Here is a 6,057-nt window from a genome sequence, read left to right on the forward strand (position 1 = left end):
GCTGTAACTTCAATTCAGCCTTGACTTACAGTACTGCATTGTTGTTTATGCTTCCTCTCCATACTCATATAACTCATTCCCATACTCATACCCATACCCATACTTCCTCTCAGTCCAGAGCTTTTGCTTTGAGTATTTACTTTCGCTTTCCTTTTCTCAACTTGAACTATTTCTCGTTGCTGCTATTAAAAGTTCATTTTGTACGTTGCGCCTGCCGGAAAAGGAAGTGAAAACAATTATCTGCAGGAAGGTGCAACATAAAATCGCAGGCCATCAACTCTAGGCAGAAAAGCAGCAACAACAACTAAGAGGCATCTCAAACGATTTGCAAATTTTTTTGGCAAACCTCTGCTGTGGCTCTTAGTTCTTATCCTTTTTGCGCCGACAATCGTGCGCGCAAAACAGTCCACTTCCTTAGCGTATTATTAGGCCAGAGATCTGTTTAACTGGCGTGAGTACCTTTAGCCATAAGGAGTTACACTTGAGTAGGTACAAACGTATTCATCTTCTTACCCACTTAACCACAGCTCCATATATTTGCCAAAAACTAATGACTGGCTAATAGCATTTCTCTTATCTGAGTTCTGTATAATATTGGGTGTTCCCTTAAGGACGTCTACTTTGAGTTAACAAACATTGTTTTTGTGTTTACTCCACAATGTTGTTGTTTGACAGATGTCGTGTGTAAATATTGAGGTTTATTCAAAGAGACTCGTGTGAAACCCAAATCTAAGAATTTTAGGGCTGATAAGTTTGAGAAGGTGGTTTGTCACAAAATAAAATAGGTGAGCCAATAATCCAAGCTCAATAACTGATTTATAATACGCTGATGAAATTGAATCGAGACCATGCCAGGTTAAGTGGTCCTGGCTGATCTGTAAAAATTTCTCACTTAGACCTCTAAGGACCATTGTGTTACCAGGACTATGTAACTATTTGGAGTCCTGTTATTATTTTATGTAATTCTTAATGCATGTCTTCGCGAGTTTTAACAAGCCGTTCAGCCTTTTGTCAGCAATATCCTTCACGAATAAGAAATATGTTGATCCTGGACGTAGTAGATGCTCCAAAGTACCCCTAACATTCGCTCCGTTGCATGGTTTACATACATCGCTCTGGATCTATCCCATTTTGGCTGCGTGATGTGGGGTGAGACAGTGCCCCATCAGTACCCCAACCAATATTTTGCAGTCCTACCTAGAGAGTGACAAAATTAAGTTCGTAGTTTTCGAATTCCATAGCATAGTTTTTGCAGATTTGTACGAGGTTGAACACTCCCATATCGACTGCGTTTCCAGAGCTAGTTCCTCATTTAGTTCCGTTCCATCCATTTTGTATTTGCATTGTTGAATACATTTCGAGTTAATCCAAGGAGCCATAATAACCGCTGGCTACCAATTTCGACAATTTCGCCACAAGTACTATTTTTTTAATTTTTTCATCTACAAATTGGCATATTTTCACTATTTATTCCAATAAAAAATCAAAATATTTCCATAAACATTGCGTTTTTCTAAAAATTTGCACTTAGGCGAACGTATTGATACACCCTGTAGCGAGAGTGCAGCAATAAGTCGGCACTCGAGGAAAAGCTTTGCTGTTGACTCTTGAGCACCGATTTACTTATTAAATAGACTTCCTCTAATTCAATTACTTTCATTAAATACTGACAAAAGGTACAAAGGGCATAAAGGGCCAGATGGCCAAATGAAATCGAAGTGCGAACCTTGAATGAATGAATTTATTTATTTACTCACTTAATAATTTATTTGAGAAACCGGACTGGTTAGGCTACCTAAAATACCTCCACTATTTCGAAAGCACAATACTCTGATTTTTGTTTTCTGATTTTTTTCTTCAACAAAAACGGATGAGAAAAAAGATCTGAGAATAAAAAAAACCAATACTCTTATTTATTTTTCTTTAATGATCAAAATTTTTTGTTTGTACTCGTAACAATACAATCAATTTTTTTTTATTTAGATGCGTGTCTATTGTGCCTCGACAAAGTGTCGCCCTCTTGTCAGGCAGGCATTCACAAGCTCCTAAGCTTCCCACAGGCTCTAAGTTCAATCAGGTGGAGCGCCGCTTTGGTAAAGCGAATAACGATCTTTAACTTAAGCTCCATGCGGTCGGTATCCTTCGGGACCATCCTGCTCGAAGCAAATATAACTTATCTGACCGAAGACTAGATATTTACCCATGTAGTGCAACACAGCTTAATCCACTTCTAAACGTATTTCATTAAAAACTGAGTCTCTAACGGTAAGTGTGTGGAGGTACTCCTTCAAGTGAATAAATTCCATGATTAGGTCAGCAATAGCCAGAAGGTCGCGTTCGGCAGTGGAAATTTAGTCCTGCTTTAAGCTGCTTACTGGCTTCTGTATGTCTGAGCTGCATGCGACAGTGAGTTTTAAACCAATGAATTTATCTAGTAAACCAGTTCAGACCAGCAAATGTGTCAGCTCTTTCGTTGACCTAGACGGTTGCAACTTCTAGCACCTATTTTACTTACCAAGCTTGCTCAGCCCCTCTATGTACTTTCAAAGAACTTCGTTATGAGCAATGAGAGGACAAAATCAGCAACGTCGGCAGAAGAAAAAATTAGCAAAAATCAATAAGAATTTTGATCAACTTCAAACTTTACAAACTAAAACTTAATGCGCTAAAAAACGAAGCACCCAATTTTTTTAATTTTTTAAACATTTTTTCTTTTTTAATTCTTTTTTAATTTGAAATCTTATTAAACATTTTTTGAATTTTTATAAATTTTGTACTAAGTTTGAAACTTAGATTAAAATGAGATTTGTTAGAGAATGAGAGAATTGTTTTTTTTACATTAAATCAAAATTAAAATGAATTTAAAAAATATATAAAAAGTCAAAACTTGTAAATATGTGGAGGTTTCATAATTTTGTAACGAAGTTTCCGCCCGTTTCTTCAGCAAAGTTGCATTGCTATATCTCCTACTATGTACATATATTTATGTATGAATGAATTTGTATTTATTGGTGAAATTTGAAATAATTTAGCTTACACAAATTGGTATACAAATCTCTTTCTGAGTTTTATAATTAAATTTTAAGCACCTCATTTGCTCTTCGATAATATTTCTGATTCCTTTATTTATGAGCTCATTCGGTCGAGACTCGAGAAACTTTTTTTTTTGCTTTGCTAACTCTTTATTTCTAAATTTGTTATAATTCTAATAAAAAAATTGTATTCAGAAATTTGTTTGAGCGCATAATTTGTTTAATAAATAATCTATAATTTTATTAAATAGCCGCATAAAACTTTGGCATATACTTCTACTCGAATGTGAGCTGCGCATCTTGATGACATCACTCATAATGGAGGGTCTTAGGCGATTCATTTTTGCAAAATGATTTTGTGTGGCAGAAATGCACTCCAAGGACAGTAACTACTACATAAAAGAAGGTTATTTTCAATCATTTCATTTTCATAGAGCCCAGAAATCAGCTTTGAATGCAACACCTGCTGCCACCCACAAGCACGCTCCGCTAAGACTCGTATCGTAGTTACATAAATTTAGAGATTTTCATATGTTCGGTAAGTATGTGCGTGTTCAATTTCCAAACAAGGAATTTGTTACATGAGGCTGCTGGCTATTTAATTCAAATTTCAACAAATACTATACTCCGTACGTGCAACTTGAACAGATGTTACAATGGTACAAGGTGGCACAAAAAGTATATTCCGATTTTATATTGCTGCAATGCCATGCATTATTTGAGGAAGTGAATTTATTTTTCCCGTATATGGAAAATGATATCCTATAGATGGCCACCATCAAAGTTGAAGGAAAATGCTGTCAAAAGACTGAACGGCTTGTTAAAACTCACGAAGACGGGCATTAAGAATGGCAAACACAATACATTGCATTGGTAACGCAATGGGCCCTAGAGGTCTAAGTGAGATTTTTTTAGAGATCAGCCAACACTACCTAACCTAACCTTATAAATTTCTGGGCGAGCATTTCTTGAAGGCCTGGAGTACCTGCAGTTAGTTTATATGGGCCAATTTCGAGCGAACTCGCTTTTCAACGGTTACCTCCCGCCTATGTACTCTTGTCTTCAAAAAATATGTCAAGGCCAGACATTTCTTACTTATTACTTTCATGCGCCAGTTAACCAACCGCTGCCTGATATACGGTGCGCTGGCGCCAGCTGTTAAACTATTCGAATATTACATGAAAACAACTTTAAGTTAAGATAGGCTAGCATAGACCTTTTGGTCCCTAGCGATACCATATGGTGACCGACCTTTATGAAAACTGAAAGAATACATCATGTAGGAATGCAACGCAAACAGCTTTAAATCTTTTTTGACATGTTTTTTTTGTTGAAGAAAAACTACAAATCATGTTGCGCGTTTTTGCTTCGCTGTTGATGACTTCTCCTCAACATTTTCACAGCTTGAATGTTTTTAAGTGACTAGTCATGTATCTTCAAGTTGAGGCACCAGACTTCGAATTTGTTGAGCAATTGGCGCCACGCAGTTCGCATATTTATTCGAAATTCTCGACGAAAGAATTGAATAAACTTATTTGCATTCTGGTGGCAAGACCTCTTCACTGCCATACCTCGTCATCTGCCAAATGTAGAAGAAAAACGTAATTAAATATTTTTAGCCTCTTCAAATAGGATAAACTTTTTGCACCACCTTTTACCTATACGAGGGGTGCCTTTTATATGTCGGGATTAGAGAACAAAAACAAATTTTAATCATCGAAAATAACTTTATTGTTTTTCAAAATATTCTCTATGAAGATCTATACACTTTTGCATGCGTTTGAACCAATTGTCGAAGCACTTTTGCCACTTTGAATGAGGTACCTCCAAAACATGCATTCTGAATGCAGCAACCGCTTCTTCAGGTGTCGAAAAACATTGACCTCTCAGTTTGTTTTTTACGTACGGGAATAAAAAGAAGTCATTCGGTGCCAAGTCAGGACTATACGGCGGATGACCCATTAATTCGATGTTTTGGGTGCTCAAAAATGCAGTTGTTTGAGCCGATGTGTGAGAGCTCGCATTGTCCTGGTGAAGAGTGATCCGTCTTTGGCGATTGGTTTTCCTAATTTCTTGGAAGACAACTGGCAAGCAAATGGTTCTGTACCACTCAGAATTTACTGTTCTGCGTTGTTCTAGTGGTACGGTTGCGACATGTCCAGTTTTTCCGAAAAAACAGGCGACCATTTGCTTGGAAGTGCTTTGTGCGCAAACAACTTTTGTTGGATTTGGCTCATCTTGAAACACCCATACAGTCGACTGTTGTTTACTTTCGGGCTCATACGCGTAAATCCATGATTCATCACCTGTCACGATGTCATAGACGTGTTTCGAAGCCCCGCGATCGTATTTTTTGAGCATTTCCTTCGACCAATCGACACGAGCCTTTTTTTGAGCGATTGACAAATTATGTGGGATCCAACGCGAACAAATTTTTTTGACAGTGAAATGTTTATGCAATATTGAATGTATGCTGGTCCCACTAATGCCTAAGATTGTCTCAATCTCACTATAGGTCACATGACGATCTTGCAATATCAGTTCGCGCACATCATCAATGGTTTTCGGAACAACAACTGATTTTGGACGACCTTCACGAAATTCGTCTTGGAGTGAACTACGACCACGATTGAATTCACCATACCATCGATAAACACTGGTCCTTGATGGAGCTTCATCGCCAAAAAATGAATTAAGTTCATCCATGCAATGTTGCTGAGTTAATCCACGTCGAAAGTTGTAAAAAATAATCGCACGAAAATGTTCACGATTTTATTCCATTTTCGGACCGAGATGAATCTTTTAAGTTACTGTAAACAACACAAATAGCGCTGGTATTTCAAAACGTCCTGAGTACATAAAAAATGTCAAGCTTTGCGATACTTGTCAGTTGCCACATTGCAACACCAGGGTTGCCAATCCCCGACATATAAAAGGCACCCCTCGTACTCATACACTCATACAGAACATACTTATACACCATTCTGAAAATAATACATTTACTTTCAGCATTATATCTCATACG

This window comes from Anastrepha obliqua, chromosome 3 (genome assembly GCF_027943255.1).
Source record: "Anastrepha obliqua isolate idAnaObli1 chromosome 3, idAnaObli1_1.0, whole genome shotgun sequence".
Classification (NCBI taxonomy): Eukaryota; Metazoa; Arthropoda; class Insecta; order Diptera; family Tephritidae; genus Anastrepha; species Anastrepha obliqua.